General features: G+C 37.1%; 1 long non-coding RNA gene across 1 annotated transcript in view; it reads left to right on the top strand.

Moving 5' to 3' along the window:
- LOC138984360 (uncharacterized) overlaps positions 1-17157 on the top strand; it is a 48430-nt gene extending 31273 nt beyond the window's left edge. The window contains exon 4 of the long non-coding RNA XR_011461623.1: positions 16832-17157. This is a non-coding gene — a long non-coding RNA (uncharacterized lncRNA). The remainder of the gene's footprint in view (positions 1-16831) is intronic.
- Positions 17158-21020: the final 3863 nt, after the last annotated feature.

Below are 21020 nucleotides of genomic sequence, written 5' to 3'. Positions count from 1 at the left end.
TAAGTACTATTATAGTATTGTTATTACTACTACTTTTCTTAGTTACAGCAACACTGTTGTACTTATTTGAAGGAAAATTTACTTATCTGGTGGAGATTCATTCTGAAATATTTAGGAATGAATGTGTTATGATACCTGCAATTTATTATCAAATACTTCAGCCTGACCCAATTGTGTGTAGAAAAAACAAATGTGAAAAATTAGAACAGCTGGTGAATCTATATAAAGGGTATTGAGATATTTATTATACAAATCTGTATAATTTATGTATGTTTAAACCTGTTTAAAAAAACTTGGTGAAAAATTTTTCTAATGTTTTCTTTGCAGACCCATTGCTAGAATCTGTTATAATTAATATGAATAATTTCTAAAGAATACAATAAAGTCATTTATTCTGCTTTTTTAAACTTAGTAAAGTTTAATTTAGACATAGCAGAAAGTTTTGTGATTTTGTCCAAAGGCAATAACCTGTAAAAGTGTAACTTAGAAAGAAAACATTTAAAGAGATTATGAATAAAAGTACAGGGTTTAGTACAGGATTTTAGTAATTTCTAAATGAATTAACACTTTGATCTTTTTTAAAAATATAGGTTGCAAGTTTTTTTTTTTTTTAAATTAAGATTCAAAACAACTGAGGTAAAACCTAGACATTTGTATACGGCATAGTTGTAGTTACATCAGGCTTCCTGGTAGCGCAGATGGTATAGAATCTTCCTTCAGTGCAGGAGATCCAGGTTTGATCTTTGGGTCAGGAAGATCCCCTGGAGAAGGGAATGGCTACCCACTCCAGTGTTCTTGCTGGAGAATTCCATGGCCAGGAGGAGGCTGGCAGACTACAATCCATGAGGTTGTAAAGAATCAGACATGACTGTGTGATTAACACTTTAACTTTCTTTTCTGCATATAAATGTACATGTATATGTGCAGAGTCTAATAAGCACTAAACTCTGAAAAGGCTACGGTAGAAACTTACATTTTGTAGAAGAAGTCTGTTCTGCACAACACTGAAGAGAAGATAAAGAACTCACAGTAAAATATTTTTTTTTCACATCATTACCCTACTTAAAATCATAAATGACTTCCTATTGCCAGGATAAAACACAGAAACTTGCAACTGCCTGACGCTATTTGTAGCCTGTTCCCTTTCTACCTTTGGCCTTCTTTTCCACTGATTGTCTCATCAGTAACAAATGACTTGCACGGCCTCTAACCAACCAGACTTTCACAGACTTCTAGAATACTGCATGGATTTCCTTTTCAATGTCATTGACAGCCCTGTCTAGATGGTCAAGTCCTTCGTAGCCCTCTAAGCCTTGCTCAGCCTCTTTCACTAAGCTTTCCATGATTCTCTTCTAACTAGAGGATAACTAACGGATCACTTCTCCCTCTGAGTATCCTACATATTTAATTATTTCAAAAACGACTTTGAAATGATTTGGCTACATCATCCGGCCCCAAAGTCAGGGATAAGCTGTATTTGTTTTTGCAATATAGTGAGGTATTAACTCTGAAATTAACACTTGCTTACTTACTAAAGCATCTTGTGTCCTCCACATGTAACAGAGGATGATGACTTAGGAGTGAAAGCAAAGTGAAGAGACAGATCCAAAAATGATTTTGCCGAAATGGAAAAGATTGTCCCTCTACTGATAAACACAGAATTTAACTTTTGGGAATCCAAATCTGATTCACTACAAAGGGGGTTGATCTAAATCATTGCAAAGGGGAAAAAATCCCCTAAGTGACCAAAACAAAGCGATTTATTTTTTTTATTATCTACAGTATCAAAAGCTACCAAAATATAAATGAGGAAGTCATAGTGAATTTTATAATGTATCCAAAGAGCAAAAAGTGCTATTTAATATAAAATAATAGTTTATAACAATATGTACGTTACTAAGCTCCTCTTAAATGTGTAATCTTCTAAAACCCTGGAGAGAGTAGCATGGAAATATACACTACCATATGTAAAATAGATAGCCAGTAGGAATTAACTGTATGATTCAGGGAGCTCAGACTGGTGCTCTGGGACAACCTAGAGGGGTGGGAGGTGGGAGGAAGGGTCAAGAGGAAGAAGACATGAGTATACCTGTGGCTGATTCACACGTTGATGTATAGCAGAAACCAATACAATATTGTAAAGCAATTATCTTTCAATTAAAAATAAATTTAAAAGAATAAATTAAAAACTTACATCTTTAAGTGCGGTCCTAAGAAGGGCAGGATTACCATTACTTAGGAGCTTGCTGGAAATGCAAATTCTTAGACTCTACCTAGAATCTACTGATTCAGAACATGCGTTTAACAAGATTGCCAAGTGATCATATAAACATTCAAATTTGAAAAAAAAAGCTGAAAATGATATCCAGAATATCAAGAAGAAAACCAGAGTTTGACTGAAAAATATCTGAAGAAAGGAAAATTTTGCATTTACCCTATGATGCCAACTCAGCCTTATGGATTCACGTTCCTAAAGCACAAGAGATTGCTGATAACATTTGTATCCATCTTGCATCCTTGTTATCAGGTACCCATACTTGTCTGCATCTGCTGTTCACAGATAAAGTTAGCGTTTTGAAATGAGTAGCTGTATCAATATATTTGTGCTGAAACAATCACCTAGTATTTATTTTCTTTCTGTGGAAGAATGTGCATGAGTCCATACACTCCAACTTGACTACATAATTTATTCATTCTTTTTCTAAATTCAAAGGAGAACAGAAATGTACATTTTGGGGGCTACATTGAGTTTAAGGGATTACAAATTAATAGTACCTATGGCTGATTCATGTTGAGGTTTAACAGAAAACAACAAAATTCTATAAAGCAATTATCCTTCAATAAAAAAATAAATTTAAAAAAAATGGTTCAGGTAAAACTGATTTCCTTGTTGATTCCCTTTCCTTGATGTGCTTTATAAAACCAACTTCAGTTTCTTCAACTGTAATTTGAAATGCAAATAATAAAGTCATTTAAATTCTGCTGATTATGCTGAGATTTTTTTTTTTTAAAGAAATGCTTGAAGTATAATGACCTATTTAGAAGGGAAAAAAGTATATTGAATAGAGTTATAAAAACAGTACTTCTTTTTTGCATTTCAAAAATCTATTATTTGACAGTTTTTGTTCATCTTTCAAAATAAAGAACACGTTGACCAAGAAAGATTTTGGTAGTTTAATTACAAATAAATTCTCCATGAGGTTAACAGACAAAACCTGTAGCAGAAGTACATCAATAGAGTTTTTTATTCTCCATCTTTGCTTTCTCAAAGTCTTTACAAGCTCACCTAACATGTACCCTATGTGTCTTTTGCAGGGAGACCCAGACCTCTACAAACTGTGGGAGGAAGTTTTCAAGGATTATACTACTATTAACTAGCATTTTCTAGAAAAGCCATAACAAACAGCAACATGCAATAATTTTACCTGCCATTTAGATGCAAAAAGAGGTCATTACTCATATTAATTAAAAAGATAAAATTTAGTATGGATATAAATTATATTTTTAGATATTTTATTTGTTATCATTACAGCAAACATGTCTCAGACAGCATACCTTTATAAATACATTCTTAAAACCTTTAATGAGCAGAATATAATAGACTAGTTTTCAGTTTTCTGTTGACCTAATTCTCAATCTTAGAAAACATTACTCCTAAATGCTTACAAATAAATGTAAAATATCTACTCACTTCAACCAGTTCTGTTTGCTGTTTAGTCACTAAGTCATGTCTGACTCTTTTGCAACCTCATGGACTATAGCCCACCAGGCTGCTCTATCCATGGGATTTCCCAGGCAAGAATACTGGAGTGGGTGGCTATTTCCTTCTCCATCAATCAGTCAAATTCAATCTACATGTTACAATTGATTTGTGGGCAGAGTTTAGGAGATTACCATTTATATTTTTGTTTTCTAACATCATAGTTTACTCTATTTAAAATAGGAGTAGGTAAGTCCAAAAGATGGAAATGAGGGTTTATTTATTAGATTTGTTTAATCCACTCTAAAAATTAAATGTTTTTAGACTGTTCACATTGAGAGCAAGTACCCATGGATATGCTTGGAATAATATCTATCATCTTTCCACTTTTTTCTTGTTGAATTCATTTATTGGCCCCGGGTCCTTCTGCCTTCTCTGGTCTTAAATGAGCATTTTATATGATTTCATTTTATCTTCTCTTTTATCACATCATTTATGCTTTTCTTTTAAAATTAGTGATTTACCCTAGGTTTTACAATACAAATTTTGGAATAATCTATGTCCACATTCAAGTACAGGCTGTGTACGTCACATGTTTCATAGATACCTTATAATACAGTATTCCCAATTCTTATCCCTTGGACTACTGATGTAACTGTGTGTGTGTGTGTGTGTGTATGCATATATACTAAAATTACTCAATTAAGTGTTAGTCATTATTTTAGCATTAATTTAGTATTTAACTGGTCATTTTGATCAATTAAATAGTAATAATAAATTTTCTTTCTATCCTCTTCCTTTCTTTATATTGATCCCAATTTCTGACCTATGTATTGAATAGTTTTTTTCCTCTGCTTAAAAATTTCTTTTAACATTTCTTATGGAGAAGGTATGCTCACAATGAACTCTTTCAGCTTTTCTTTATTAAGCAAGTCATTATTTCTCCTTCCTTTTTGAAGGATAATATGGCTTGATGTGTAATTCCAGGTTGATAGTGTTTTCTTTCAACACTTTAAATATATCACATTTTCTTTCAACACTTTAAATATATCACAAATATATCACACTCTTCTTGACTGCAAGTTTCCTAAAAAGAAGTCTGATGTAATTTTTATCTTTATTCCTATACGTTAAGATGCTTTTTCCTCCTCCAGCTTCCTTCAGTTTTGTGTATCTAATTATCTAAAATTTGAATGTAATGTGTGTGTGTGAGTGTGTGTCTATGTGTGTGTGTTTGGTATTTATGCTGTTTGATGTTCACTGAGCATCTGGATCTGTGGTTTGGTGTCCGTCAATTTTAGAATTTCTCAGCCACTATTTCTTCAAATACCGCTGTTTCATTCTCTCTTTTCATTTTTTGTAGTACTCCACTTATGTACATTTTCGTATTGTCATTACATTCAGTTTTTAAATGTTTTCTTTATTATTTTTGGTTTTTTACTTTTCTGTTTGGGAAGTCTTTATTGCTACACCTTCAAGTCTTTTAATTCTCTCTTTGGTTATGTCAAGTCTACTAATGAGCCTGTTGAAGGCATTCTTCATTTTTAACACAAAGTTTTTGATTTCTAGCAGTTCTTTTTTATTCTTTTTTTCAGTGTCTGTCTATTTTTGTTTTATTTGGTTTCCTTTTTAATTTTCTCTTTGTATATTGCCTACTTTTTTTCATTAGCAACCTTAATGTATGAAACTGTAATTTTAAATTCCCTGTCTGAAAATTTCAGCACCTGTATCATATATGAGTCTGTGTTCTGATGGCTTATTTTTTTTTCACCCTCTTTTTCCTTGCCTCTTGTATGATTTGACTTCCCTGGTGGCTCAGATGGTAAAGCGTCTGTCTACAATGCGGGAGACCCGGGTTCGAGCCCTGGGTTGGGAAGATCCCCTGGAGAAGGGAATGGCAATGGCAATCCACTCCAGTACTATTGCCTGGAAAATCCCATGGACAGAGGAGCCTGGTAGGCTACAGTCTATGGGGTCGCAAAGAGTCGGACACGACTGAGCGGCTTCACTCACTTTCACTGTATGATTTATTATTTTTGCTTTATTTATTTATAAGGTTTTTTATTTATAAATTTATAAATATAAATATTTATTTATGTATAAGTTTGCAGATGTAGTATCAGGGAATAGGAACTGAGGTAAACAGATTTTTAGTGTGAGGATTTACATTAATCTGCCTAACAGTTGGGCTGTGTTTCACGTTTTCTGTACTTCTAGGCTTCAGAGTTTTCATATTCCTCTAGTCCTTAACTTTGTCCTTTACCTTGACTTTGGGACTTTCCTATGTACTACTTCTCAGAGAGAATCTGTGTGTCACAGCCCCTTCAGCTGTAATCTACTGTGAGTATCCTGAATCCTTACTGGTGTGGTGATAGGGTACAGAGGGTAGAAATGCTGTATAACTTTCTGATTCAGTCCCCAGTTGCCTGTAATCCACCCCTTCCCACTTTAGGTCCAACGGGAAGGCTGTATGGAGCTGGAATACAGAGGAATTCCCTTATTCTAGCAGAATTGTTTTTTAGAACTGTGCTCTGGCAAAGTCCTTTCCATGAAGAGCAGAATTCTGTTATGGAAAAGACTCTGGATATGTATCATAAAGTTCTCTGTTCCCTTTTCCCTCTGCCAGAACCTCTGAGGGGAGTGCCTTTCTTGGATCTTCATAGCATTCCTGGACTGAAAGCCCAGTACAAGTGTCAGTACCTTCTAAGACTGTAACCTCTAAGTATTTTCCCTCCTACTAATCCACATTCTCACTCCAGTAATTTGTCACATTACCATTTTTGTGTTCCTCTTAGCTTATGGACCCAGAGATTTCTGCTCCTGGTAAACATATCTGCGTTAATGTCTCTCAAGATGTCTCATTGTCTTCAAATTTCAGGATGGGAATTTCCCTTGTCATGTCAGTTCTCTGATGGGTCTAAGAAAAGTTGTTGCTTTTCATCTTGTCCAGCTTTTGCTTGTTAGAAATCTGGGAGTGACTATTTCCATGTTCTTTTTATGTCAAAGCTAAAAGCAGAATTCCCTAGAAAATAAGTTCGGAGCCAAATTGTGGAAAGGTTTATTCTGGAAGTTTGGGTTTGAGAACAACTGAAGGTTTTAAAAAAAGAGTTTGTAATATCCCAAGTATACAAAAGAGATATTAATTTGTAGTTATACTAAAGTGGGCTAAGATCAAAGGAGATGGTAGAAGGAAAAGATCAACTGGAAAGTTATTGAAGTCTGTACAGGAAATGTTCAGAACTTGAGCATACGTAATAGTAGTGGAAATAGAAAGAAAAGGTGGGCATGGGAAGAACTGTAAAGACAGACCAAATAAACTTAGTTTGCCTCTCATGGCATGTAGAGAGAAGAAAAGAGAAAGTAACCAATGAGGATTTAACAATTGAAGGCGGGGGTATTGACTTTCACATGTGCAAGGCACACAAGAGAAGGCAGAACCTCGAAAGAGACATGCTGATATCGCCAGCCTGGAGAAACATCCATACAGAAAGTTCATCATGCAGTTGAATTCAAACAGTTCATTAAAAATATGGCAGCTGGAGATTTATATTTGGGAATTAGCTACATAAAGACTCTAGTTGAAGTTATGTGGCTTAATGCCTTAGTGGAGAATGACACAAAAATATTTCATTGAATAATATTTACTAATCATCTACTGAAAATTAAAGTGCGTGCAAGTATTGTTTGCTCTCTTTCTTGCTCAATCATAAGCAAAAGCTATTTAAACCAAGATACAATTAACTGCTATTGAATAAAATATTATCTAATGGATGTTTTCTAATGTGGGCCATGTTTTTAATGAACCTCCAATGGTGTCACATTTATCAGGATCAAATCTATAGCCAGAGGTATAAGAAAGTGTAAATTTATAGACCCAATTCTTTGGATGTGAAGTTGACCATAACACACGGCTATTTTCATCCTGATACAACTAACAGTTGAACTGAAATGCACTTGGATCTTACTAGAAATATCAAAGAAATTCCCATATGATTGATATTCATAAATACTTTATCCATGAAAGGGGATTTCTTTTGAATTAGTATATTTTGGTACTTTCAAATTCTATGTGTTTATAAATATAAACAAACTGCAAATGAGTGATTAGGAAATAAGAGTAATTACACAGAGGAATCATTTCTAATGTTGTATGTTCAGGGAACTTAAACATTAGTTCTAAATACAAAACTAAAATATTGAACATATTGATGCTATTGTGTTCAAACCCACTAATTAATTTGAAAATTCAAAGCAAAATTTTGGTAGACCAATGATTATTAACCAGCTGTTTTTCAAATCCATAGACTTTTGAATTTGTAGAATATTAGTTAATAATATACTCATGTATTTGGGTAGGTCCAAATATTCAGTGTTTTAGTCCAATGTCAATTTATAAATAGACATATCAACAAAGACATATCACCCAGCGTGGCTCTGTTCTATTTCTGTAAATTCCTGCTTGTCAGGTTTATAATTAGGCCCTGAACTCTTTCTAAAGCCATTCTGACTTTGCATGTCTAGAGTCCTCTCAGGTTTTGGAGATGTGCAAGTGTTGTCATGTAGAAGATGAACTACTTCCCTTGCAGTGGTACAATGCATTTCTGTATGAATTGATGCAGCCATAAGTCACAGACACTAATCTGGGTGCTCATGAAGAAAAGCTAAAAGTTAAAATCATTCGAGGTGGGATGCAGAGGCATACACACACACGTTCTCATGGGAGGTTATGACTTCTGTGCAATGGCAGCCCATATATAAATATTATAGATTTATATCTTCAAAGCTGATGGCCTTACTATAAAATTGCATTTACAGTTATAGTTTATTTTTAAATAGTTCTTGAGTTAGTGAAATACCCTGTGCACTCAAGGATTTCAATGAAGCTCCTGACCAATCAGAACTCATTCACTGTTACACTGGAAAATGAAAGAAAGAAATCTTATGCCCATCTTGAAAATGATAGAAAGTACTAGGACTGAGACAAAGGAACTTTCCATTAAAGATCAGCTAGTTCTCTAGTTCTACACGACACAAAGCTGAAGAGTAAACATTTTCTATCTTAGCACATGTAGCTAAATGAGATTACACAAGTTTATAGGTGCCTGGAATTTCAGTTTTGTTCCCTATAATGATCAAATAAAATAAAAACACTTGTTTTATACTTCATTTGTAGAGAGGTACAAACATATTTTTTTAAAAATCAACTGAAAACAGGAGTTAGGAAGGGGAGGCAGGGCTCATATACTTCATAATACCAACACAAACCCTCCAAAAAGTGTGAACAGATTGCATGCTGTTAGGTCTATAATATTTTAAGTTATATATATTAATAACACCTTGTACTCTACTTACAGGTGGTATTCCCAGGTGGCCCAGTTGGTAAAGAACCTGCCTGCCAATACAGGAGATGCAGGAGGCATGGGTTCAATCCCTGGATCAGGAAGATCCCCTAGAGTAGGAAATGGTAACCCACTCCAGTATTCTTGCCGGGGAAATCCCATGGACAGAGGAACCTGATGAGCTACAACCCATGGGATCTCAAAGAATCAGACACAACTGAGCATGCATCACATACATGGATACACACACTGTACTTACAGATGAAAAGTGAGTGTGTTAGCGGCTCAACCAGGCTGCTCTGTCCATGGGATTCTCCAGGCAAGAATATTGGAGTGCGTTGCCTGTCCTTTCTCCAGGGGATCTTCCTGATTTAGGGATAGAGCCCAGGTCTCTTGCATTGCAGGCAGATTCTTTACCATCTGAGCCACCTATAAATTTCATTTGAAAAAAAAATTGAACCCATTTCTGTATATTCAATTAACTCTACTGAAGACCTGGTAAGATCTCAAAATAAATTGTCTTTTGATCTACTTGACTATGAAAAACATGGTATATTTTCCTAAATATTGTGTGCATGAGGAGAACTTTTTCAAATATAGCATTTCTTTGTTTCAAAGATGTTAAAAAGAACATTTAAGAATGTTAAGTAGAATACTAGATTAGAAATTAATGCAACATTATAAATCAACTGTACTTCAATAAAATATGTTTGAAATAAATATATATATATATAAATAATTGGGGGCCATATGGATCATACAAACAATAGGTTTTAATAAATAAAGTATGTTTAAGAAGCACTTACACATTTCTTGGTTATAAAAATACATACTAAGTTTTGAATATTTGGAAAATCTGGAAAAGAGCTAGAAAGCAAAATATAAAAATCACTTAAAATCTTCCAGCTGAATTACTTTTTATCATCTTGGTTCATATTCTTTGAATCATTTTTCAAGCTCTTTACACAGAGCAACAGTGACCATTAAGTGTTTCACTTTTCTCTAAAATATTAATTTTTGTTTAGATAATTATATTTTATATTAGTAGCATAGCAATAAATTCTAGCTAAACACAAAAAGTGAGTTAGAAAATTTGACCAAAATTTCACTTTTGGGCTTCAGTTTTCAGATCATGTCAGAGTTGCTGTGATCTTGCTGATCTAAAATAATGAAATCACTATCTTCACGGTCAACTTCACCTTGTATATTTGAAATGTTATCTTGAACATTATCTTAAATGATCCCACTTTACTACCACCCATAGGTAATTGAGAGAGGACACATACTATTTGAGTAAAGGATAAATACTCAATGATTGGTGCTGACAAAAAGATAGATGTTCCTTTTGTACAGTGTCTAATAGAGAATCCTGCATCTTTACCTTCCTGAGAATACAGAGGCAATTAGAATGGTTTCTGTTTTAATACATATTTAGAGCCATTGTTTAAATAAGTTTTCATTTTTCTTTCCTTCTCCTCAAAATGTGTGTCAACTAGTATAAATATCCATATGGGTTAACCTACCCACTTTTTTTTTTTTATCACAACCTCACTATTTGCTTTTTTATCACCCACCCCTCCACCCCAGACTGCTGCAAAATGTCTGCATCCCATTTATTTTACACCTCTTCTTGCTAAATTATCACTAGGTGTGAGCTTTAAAAATACATTCACAGACCACTCAAGTTGGGACATAAACATGTTTAATTCATTTGTCATTAGGCCCTGTGACACCTTGTCCCTTTCACTTCGCAGCCCTGGCAGCAGGCTAGCAAAAGTCCCTCTTTTCTGCGTGGGTTAGTTAAGATGTATCTGGCTGTTTTGCACTATCTTTAGTATGCAGGGAGCACAGAGATGGAGATAAAAGGCGAAATGTCTATCTTTGAGTCCTCTGCAATACCGAATAAGTTATCAACCCACTAACATGCATGTCTGAATAGACTCCTTTGGCAACAGTGAGATGTTATCTCCCATGACATGCGGATTCCTCCCTCATGTCAATCCGTGGAAGTACTAAAGGATAAACGCGCTAGTAAAATGGATGTGGCAACACCGCTGGGACTGTGAGAGCATCATATTTTCCCCCAGCTCCTTTTAAAAAAAATTCTCTGGCTGAGTCCTCAATATACATATAAATTAGTCAGTCTGAAGAACTGCTCGAGAATCCGTCTCTTTAATCTCTTGGAGTAGGCGTGGGGAATAGACTCTGTTTAATGCTCAGGGGCCTTGTTTTTTTTTCCTCTTCAGTTTCTCCATCCTCCTTCACACTCAGCCCACACAGATGGAACTAAGAAACATGGCGCTGGAAGCTGGGAGCCTGTGCTGCCTAATAAGCATGCGCTTGACTGTGGCTTCACCCAAGTGGAACTGACCCACAGCAAAAGCACGGGGACTATCCACCTGATGAATTCATGGTCAGAATCATGAAAATTATAGCTAGCATGGATGGAATAAAAGCCATATTCTGCCAGAGACTGTATAAGCACATTACTTCCATATACCATTGGATCCTCCAAATAACCCCATGAACCTGCATTTTATTTCCATTTTATAGATAAGGTAATTGAAACAGAGAGTCAAGTGGTGGTGGGTTGATTTTCAAACCGAATACTGTGGTTGCAGAACCAGTATTTCTAATCTTCTCTTCTATTGTTTATCTTCCTCCTTTTCAAAGCATATAGTACATTCTTTCTTCATTATTATCCAAGTTTTGCTATCCTTATACTTAAGGGCCCAAAACTGTGTAGCGGGACTCAAAGAATAGACCTGGAGTGAATTAGCAAACTCCCTCGTCTACTTAGTGAAGTAGAGATCAAGTCACTCACTCATCTATACAATAATAATGCATTTTAAGAATTATAAGAATACAACTGAAATAATACTATTTTATTTCTTGAACCTGGATTGAGGTCTTATTGGACAAATACCCAGAAGCACATGATACAGCTAGGTTTCTAGGACTGGAATTAGAAAAGACAAAGGTGTGAAACTTGAAGTTCTGCTAGTGAAATTCTGCTAGTTAATTTCCATTAGAAATGTGTTACCTTGAATCTATATGTAGGGACCCATTCTAGGACCAAGAAATGCCACAATTAAAAATGAACTTTTGTTTTCAGGGGCATTGCCATGATATAATTAAAAATACAGATAGATGAATACCAATATTTGTATGCAAATCAATAAATCAATTTTTCTACCTATTTAGGGAAGGGAGATAGAAAAAGCAGAATGCATGCAAAAATAATAGTAATAGCTAATGGGAATCTGTAGTAGCATTCAATTAATTGCAATTATATTCAAGAATCAGTTATTAAAATTTTTATCCTATATAAGGAACTCTGCTGGGCCATATAATGAATACAATATGTTTTAAAAATGTAATGCTAGCTCCTGACGAGTTTGCATTCTCAATAGAAAAGAAAGAAAAGCTTTAAGAAATGGCAAGGGAAAAGAAGTATGAAAAACATAAACGCATCCATTCTGCAGAAAAGTTGAGGAACACAAAATAAAGTAACAATTCAAAGAAGCTAAATTTCATTCAGAAAGATTCTTGTATGGAGAAAGATGAACTGAATTTTGAAAAAATAATCATGGGCATAAGCTGGAGGATAATGCCAATGCTCTAAAAAGGTCATGTAGAAAGGGGGAGAAATTTCAAGAGATGTCAAAGGGCTGGCAATAAGGTTGGGATGGATAATTCATAAAATGACAGTGTCTGTGAATACCACAAAACTAGGATAATCAATGCTAGATGATGGGGGGGAGGGTATAAATGCCAGAAGAGGAAGTTTATTGAGATCTAACAAGTGATAGGAAGAAAATATAGTTTTTGGAGCAGTCTATATGACTAATTTGGAGAAGGCAATGGCACCCCACTCCAGTACTCTTGCCTGGAAAATCCCATGGATGGAGGAGCCTGGTGGGCTGCAGTCCATGGGGTCACTAAGAGTCGGACACAACTGAGCTATTTCACTTTCACTTTTCACTTTCATGCATTGGAGAAGGAAATGGCAACCCACTCCAGTGTTCTTGCCTGGAGAATCCCAGGGATGGGGGAGCCGGGTGGGCTGCCGTCTATGGGGTCGCACAGAGTCGGACATGACTGAAGTGATTTAGCATAGCATAGCATAGCAAATGACTCATTGCAATGGGTTGATGGAAACATGGTGGAAGCTTTGTAGAGAAACTTTGTTTCCTGGCAGGAAAGAAACTGCTATTAAAATCCATATGGCCGTGACTCCAGACCTCAGGTGGAGTTTCAAGGATCTGTCAGACTCACCTTAGCCTGTAACATGACTGAGCAAAGTTTGCAAGCCTTTCTTCATCTGTTACGGGATGCCCAATACACGTGGACCTGCCCCAGCACCTACAGAAGATAGAAGTGTTGTGTCGTTTAGCTGCCAGTGATCACGGTTTGAAAAACTACATTATGATGTTGCATATATAGAAATAAGGCTCTGAAAAATTAACTGAAGTGAGTCAGATTCTCAAGCCAGGAAAACAGTGCAAACTGGACTAGAATGCAGGCATGTCTGTAATGCACACCAAACCCTCAACATGGTTACTTTCCATATAAGATTAGATTCCTAATCCTATCTCTCTCTTTTCCTTCCCCATATATTAATAAATATTTGCTTAATGCTTTTCCATTTAAAAACTATGTGCCAACACTCATAAACTGGTAGATTAAAAGTGAATTCCCATTCTCCTCATTTCCCTGTGCCCTCTTTCCCTTCTCTATTTGCACTGGCATGAAAACTTATATTTCCACTAAATGAGTCATTTGGGACAAGAAAATTAATTTATTTGAGCAGATGTATATAAACGTTGCTCAGAATAGAATCACAAAACTGCCCAGTATTTACATAAGGTCCTCATAATTGATGACCTTTTTATAGTTTTGTGTGAAGAATTCAAGGAGCTGACTAAGAAGCTACATGGGAAATATCAACATGATTAGAAATACAGGCTCACCTCTTGAATTCCAATTCTGTAGTGACACATGGTGAACCTATAGGAGAAAAATGGCCATGGAGTTCCTCCACCCAACAATGCAGTCTTCACCCTGATTGCATTGAACGTCAGCTGTCTCCATAGTTTGAAAGTATTAAAATGATGGTAGTCAGTATTGTTAATTACAAATGTTTGATTATTTTTTTTTTTTTTTGCCCACACTGGGAAATAGCTAACTTGTAAAAAAAAAAACCAAGACATTTGTCCTGAGTTTGCTTTCAGTGGTACATTCTATTTACATTATAACTAATCATCTCCACTGTGTGACATTTTCAGGCTAACTGTAGATCTTTTGTACAGAATGAAAAACACTACTTCTACAAGCTCATGGCTAAGCAAAGCTCTTATTTTATGGATCAGAGAATTCCCCTCAAGATTAAGACCTTTCATTTTGCAATATTGCAGATTCTGTACTTCTTTAACAAAGTTGAGGGGAAAATCATGATTTGGACTTCAAATTCTTGACAGCAGTGGGTGAAGTTTTCTAGGGGAAAAAGAAGCTCACCAAATAAAAGTACCACAGATTTATCCAAACTTAGATGAATACCCTGATAGAATAGCAAGATACTTGAAAAAATTAATAAATAACTTGGGGAATAAAAGCTATTTTGGACAGGAATTAACTATGTGAAACTTACATCATTATAAATGACACTTTATTTTGGAGAATTAAAAAGGCAAAAAAAATACAGTATTATTCCTTAGAGAATTTAAAAGCTTTTCAAAAAAGAAAGACATACTTTAAAAAATTAAGGACAAGGAAAGAAAGGTTAAAGGAGGAGCGAAAAAGCACAGGCAATTTTCAATGAAAGTAGATGAGAGTCTGGTAAGTTTTTCTTCATCCATTCTTGACAAGAAGCTCAGGAAAAGTCAGAAAAATAAATTTGTTTACTGCCAAAAGTGATAATAGAGAAAGCTCAAAGACTAAGGAATGTGTGCCTGCCTGGTGGTGGTGCTGGTTTGGTTGCAACCCCACGGACTGTAGCTCACCAGGCTTCTCTGTCCATGGGGTTTCTCAGGCAAGAATACTGGAATGCGTTGCCATTTCCTCCCCCAGTGTGACTGCCTACAGGTGGACAAATCAGTGCCCTAAATCTATAGTGATAAAGCTTGTCTAAGGAGATATCGAAGCAGATTTTTATTCATATACTTGTTAAGTCTTCAGTAGGACATCGAATGCCTCTTTTGGTAAGGACCTGCCCTCTGGAGGAATAAACATGTGTAAACTGCCTGACAAAGACAGGGTCTGGCCCTCAAGAAGCTCCCAGTTGAATGAGTAAGGTCAAAAAGTCACTCCCAAATTAATGCAACTTGTTAGTGTTATTCAAGTGCACAAGGCATTGTGGAAATAGAGAAGAGGAGCCCCCATCTACTCTAAAGAGCTTCCCTCAGGTTCAGAGGCTGATTCACCTTTGCTCTTGCAGAAGCATGAACATTATTAACTATTTCCAGGAGGGGAATGAAAGGAGGATGTTGACAGACTTTCCACACTGTGAGAAAATCCATAGAATGAAATGAAGCTGATATATGATTCTAGGGACCAACTGAATAGCCCTACTGTTTTCAATATTCATAACATTTATTTATTAATAAAAGTTATTCATATCCATTATTAATTATTGGGAAAGTTATTAAAGATAAAGAGAAAAATGACTTCTACTTCAGCCACACCATTCACTGCTGTTATTAGTCTCTGCTCAATTTTTCTGAACCATACCTAATATTGACCCCGAAACCTATACTGCTAATAATTGTTAGGAAGCTTTTTATATTTCCTAAGCAGTCCCCAAAATATTTGTCTACATTTACACTGAGAAGAACCATGTTTTTTTTTTCCTCAAGTCTGTGTGAGGTGCTGATGTTTCCAGAATGAAAGATGTGCTGAGTAATCCTGGAGACAGTCTCACTGTTTATCAGAATACATTTGTTTTTACTATCCTGCTATGCACTATCTTATCAACATATGCTTTATCTCTCCAAATAGTCTAGTAGTGTTTGTGGGGGCTGGGATTGTCTCTTAAAGTATTTGCATTTTCTATGATATCAGTATAGTGCTGGGCATATAGTCATTGTCAAAAGTCATTGAAAGATTGATCTGTCAGATTTCAGACTTGGGTAAGAATTTAATGGCATACCCTTGGCCTCACATGCTCAGGGCTTGGCACTCAGCTTAACTGACTGTCGATGAACAGGGATTAGAAACACAGCCACCTGGACCTTCACCCATGAAATCCTGGGACTTGCATGTTATAAACCTTTTAGACTCTTTCAAAGTTAGCACCATAAATTACCTAATTCTTAACACCAATTACCATTATTAGATCCCTGAAACCCTTGCATTAGTTGACCCCAGACTTCAGTGAGCTCATATCTGAACCTGAGTTATTATCCTTCTTTTTTATTTTTCCAGTGTTCCAAAGGGAAAGTACCCTGAGGGTGGCCTTCCCCCCGAAGTGACAGTATGATGTAATGGCACTCAGGTCACAATGTCATGGACCATTGTCCAGAAAGTGATAACCCCCTTGTCCACCAATCCATCCTTTAATGCTGAGGTTGGATTCAATCTGGCCAAATGGTAAGTGGCCCGCCAGGCTGAGATATTTACCCCAAACTGTCCACACAAAGCTATTTTAAGAACCCTGGGCAGCATGAAAAATCACAAAGCAGTGGCAAAACTCAACGTGATGCTCTTCTGCAGAATTACTGTGACAGAATTTGTTTGCTGCTTAAAAAATAAAATAAGCTTTTTTTCTCTCTCTTCCCCTCCTCCCCACCCTTAGGGCATCAGCTTGTGTCTGTGTGTAAGTCCTGGGGTCTTGGGTGTCAAATGTCAGGCCTTGTACTGAGCTGTCAAAGAGAAGAATGGGCTGAGATGATTGATGACTGGGAGGCCTGAAACCCAAACCTCCACTGCAAATGCTTCTTTTACAAAAAAGCTGGGGCTACCCACAGTGCCTGTATTCAAGGTCACTTCGCATGCCATTACACCCACCGCGTTCGACTCCCAACAAGCCACGCCATTCACACGGGGGCCGATTTCTCCTCTGAGCCCTCTCCCTCTCTCCCTTCCTGCCTCCTCTGTTCCTCTCACAAGCCCTTGCCCAAATGTTGGAATACTTAATCCAAATAAAATTTAAAAAAAAAGATAAACAAAAAGATAGGGTCTTTTTGTTTTGTTTTGTCTTGTTTTTCTTCAGGCTACATTTGCTCTGAGAAGCCCAGGGCTGGAGCTTTCTGGAGCACAAGTCAGATGACAAGATTATTAATGGGAGCAGGGCAATGTCATATCTGATTTCATGCATATTCATGAAGGGAGCCACACAGCTGGGACCATGCTCTGTGGAGAGGGGAAATAAAGAGCCCTCTACCCCCCACCCCAGGCATGAAGAATGTCATTGTGGAGATGAGGAGCCTGGCTGGAAAAGTTTAAGTGACTGTATCCTTTATTTTGAAAAGAGGGGATAGAATTTGTAGAAACAACAACAGCAACATAACAAGTTTTGGCTACTTCAGTCAAACTCAGGGACTAAATTCTGCTGTAGTACCTCCTGCCTAAAATCACCTATGTGGAATCTCTCCCAGTGGAAGTAACAGAGGAACAACCTTTGCAAATGGAATCAACAAAGGAAGTAAATGTGATGAGAACAAAAAAAAGAAGAAGAAGAAGAGAAGGAGAGAGTGAGAAGAAAAAAATAAATCAATGACCACAAAGAAGTTCATCATGGCCATTAAAACATGGAATAGTTTCATAACAGAAGAATAATTATGATTAGTTATGAATTAAACAATGTAAATTTTGAAGAGGGGTAGATTCTAATTGGTTACTAGAACCGAGATCAAACCTCCTTTCAGAGCCAATAACATGATTGCTGGTAAAGCATCTACCATCCTTTTGTAGCACAGACATACATGGAGAAGCTGTGCCACAGTACCACATGGAAAGCTCCACCTGGTATCTCAGAGTCTGCTGATCACAGCTGAGAGAATAACGAGTGGAGAATGTGAACCACAAAGTCTGATAGATATCTAACTGGAAAAAAAGTCCTCAAGAGGCCATAGCAACACCTGTAAAAGAACACCTGTTGCAAAGCTCTTCCTTTGGTTACCCAACCTAGCCCAACAGCCACGGGGCACAGTGACCAGTTGGAAAAGGTCAAAGAGCAGATGTCCCCAAACAAGAAAGACAGTTGTATCACATATTTCACCTTCCCAATTTATGAATCGCCTTAATAGTTCACACTGTGTACTCTCTATATATGGGACTTCCCAGGGGGGTCAGTTGGAAAGAATCCACTTGCCAGTGCAGGAGATGCAAGAAACATGGGTTTGATCTCTGGGTCAAGAAGATCCCCTGGAGAAGGAAATGGCAACCCACTCCAGTGTTCTTGCCTGGAGAATCCCGGGGACAGAGGAGCCTGGTGGGCTGCCGTCTATGGGGTCGCACAGAATCGGACACAACTGAAGTGACTTAGCAGCAGCAGCAGCAGCATCCCCTTAGGAAGCTTAGAGAACTGGATGTATTTGATAGGCTTATCAATTAGACTAAGAAGTTTAACGATATTTGACCTGTGTAAAATCTATACAAAAGAATAAATTCAAAATATTTATTTTGAAATAACACAGAGTCATTCACTGCAATGTTATTGATATCAGCATAGAAAAGAAAAATAGAATGAAAAAAATTAGTTCAATGTTAAATCATAGACAAATGATTAAGTACAAGACGATGCATCAACTGGAAGCAATCAATTGATATTTTCATATTCTGATCAATTTTTGATAGGAAACAGGGCAGGCTACTATATTTAGATGATTTATCTTGAAATTATGTAAATGAAATGTTATCTCAGAAATTTTGAGTAAATGTCAGTCATTGCATAATAAGACTCATTCGTGACATTGCAAATTGAGATAAAATAATAAATAGGCATCTATCTATTTACTATTTCCCATAAGATGATAAAACAGGTGACAGTAATCTGAGTCAATGAGTCACTCCCTCCCATGCCTCGTTTCTTACTCCCAGTTAACTCCATTTGGGAAATACTGAATGAGTCGAAGGGGAAGACAACAAGTAGTCATTATTAATTTGTAACTTTATATAAATAAATGACAATTAATTCCAGCTTTTCTTCTCAAGTAACTTTGAGTAGGATGAATACTTTGGCAGAAGATATAAAATTTCCCATTGTTATAGGTGTGAAAAGTGACTGCTTTCCCCCTTCTTTCTCTTATTTATAACAGGTATCAAATAAATATTTCTTTCAAACAATGTTATGAGTTACAGACCCAAATTTCAATCAATACAAGATCAAAGCTTGGAGTTTTGTGTAGCTAATAGTTTTTCCTTTAAATTTCCTCAAAAAATATAGGCACTGCAGTTAAATTATATTAAATGGTTTACATTATACCTTTAGTAATAAATATTAAATGTTTAAATACAAAGCTAAAAATACACTAGGCTTAATAGAATATGAAAAATGTACTAGACAACATAAAATGTATCAACTTTAATTATTTGTGTTTAATAATAATGGGGAACTCACTGGGGAAATATGTCCTGGAATTTTGCTCCCCTTCACACCTCCTTCCTCCAACCTCTCCACCCCCTACCCCCTCCCACACCCCTTACACCCTCCCACACCCTCCACTCCCCCACCCCCACAACCACACTCCCTCCCGTTCTCTCTCAGGGCAAAGGAACATCAGAGAATATTAAACAGAATCAGTATGCATTCCGCAGTGGCTCAGCAGGTAAAGAAATTGCCTGCAATTCAGGAGATGCAGGTTTGATCCCTGGCTCAGGAAAATCCCCTGGAGGAGGAAATGGCAACCCACTCCAGTATTTTTGCTGGGAAAATCTGTTCTGAGGGCGTCCCTGGCTAGGAGGAGCCTCAGGGAAGCATCCCTAAAGAAGCAAAGTCTTGGAGGCTGTGCTAAGCTTTGGACAGTGGTTGTCAGGAGCAGACTCAGGACCCAGGCAGCAAGAGGCCGAGGCAAAGCCTGGGTCTGACTCACACACACCTGCGAGGTGGAGCAGGCATTTAGCCGGAAGCTGGAAAAGCACCAGTGAATGAGGACAACACAAATACCAGAAAGTGCAGAACTAGGCAGGAGTTCTGAACGGAGAATCGGGCAGAGCAGGCCAGACAGCAACAGGAAAGATCAAGTCTGAAATCCACGGGAAAGGTGAGGCAGCCCGCAGTCCCAGCCAGGGAGCCCCTGAGCTGTGGTTCTTAACCTAAGCTGCACCTTAAAAACACCTGGGATGCTCTTCAGTTCGGTTCAGTTCAGTCACTCAGTCGTGTCCGACTCTTTGCGACCCCATGAATCACAGCACACCAGGCCTCCCTGTCCATACCAACTCCTGGAGTTCACCCAAACTCATGTCCATTGAGTTGGTGATGCCATCCAGCCATCTCATCCTCTGTCATCCCCTTCTCCTCCTGCCCCCAATCCCTCCCAGGATCAGAGTCTTTTCCAATGAGTCAACCCTTGCATGAGGTGGCCAAAGTACTGGAGTTTCAGCTTTAGCATCAGTCCTTTCAAAGAACACTCAGGACTGATCTCCTTTATGATGGACTGGTTGGATCTCCTTGCAGTCCAAGGGACTCTCAAGAGTCTTCTCCAACACCACAGTTCAAAAGCATCAATTCTTTGGTGCTCAGCTTTCTTCACAGTCCAAATCTCACATCCATACATGACCACTGGAAAAACCATAGCCTTGACTAGACAGACCTTTGTTGGCAAAGTAATGTCTCTGCTTTTGAATATGCTATCTAGGTTGGTCATAACTTTCCTTCCAAGGAGTAAGCGTCTTTTAATTTCATGGCTGCAATCACCATCTGCAGTGATTTTGGAGCCCCAAAAAATAAAGTCTGACACTGTTTCCACTGTTTCCCCATCTATTTCCCATGAAGTGGTGGAACCAGATGCCATGATCTTCATTTTCTGAATGTTGAGCTTTAA

Source organism: Bos mutus, chromosome 21 (genome assembly GCF_027580195.1).
Source record: "Bos mutus isolate GX-2022 chromosome 21, NWIPB_WYAK_1.1, whole genome shotgun sequence".
Classification (NCBI taxonomy): domain Eukaryota; kingdom Metazoa; phylum Chordata; class Mammalia; order Artiodactyla; family Bovidae; genus Bos; species Bos mutus.
This window is presented reverse-complemented; position numbering and strand designations above follow the sequence as displayed.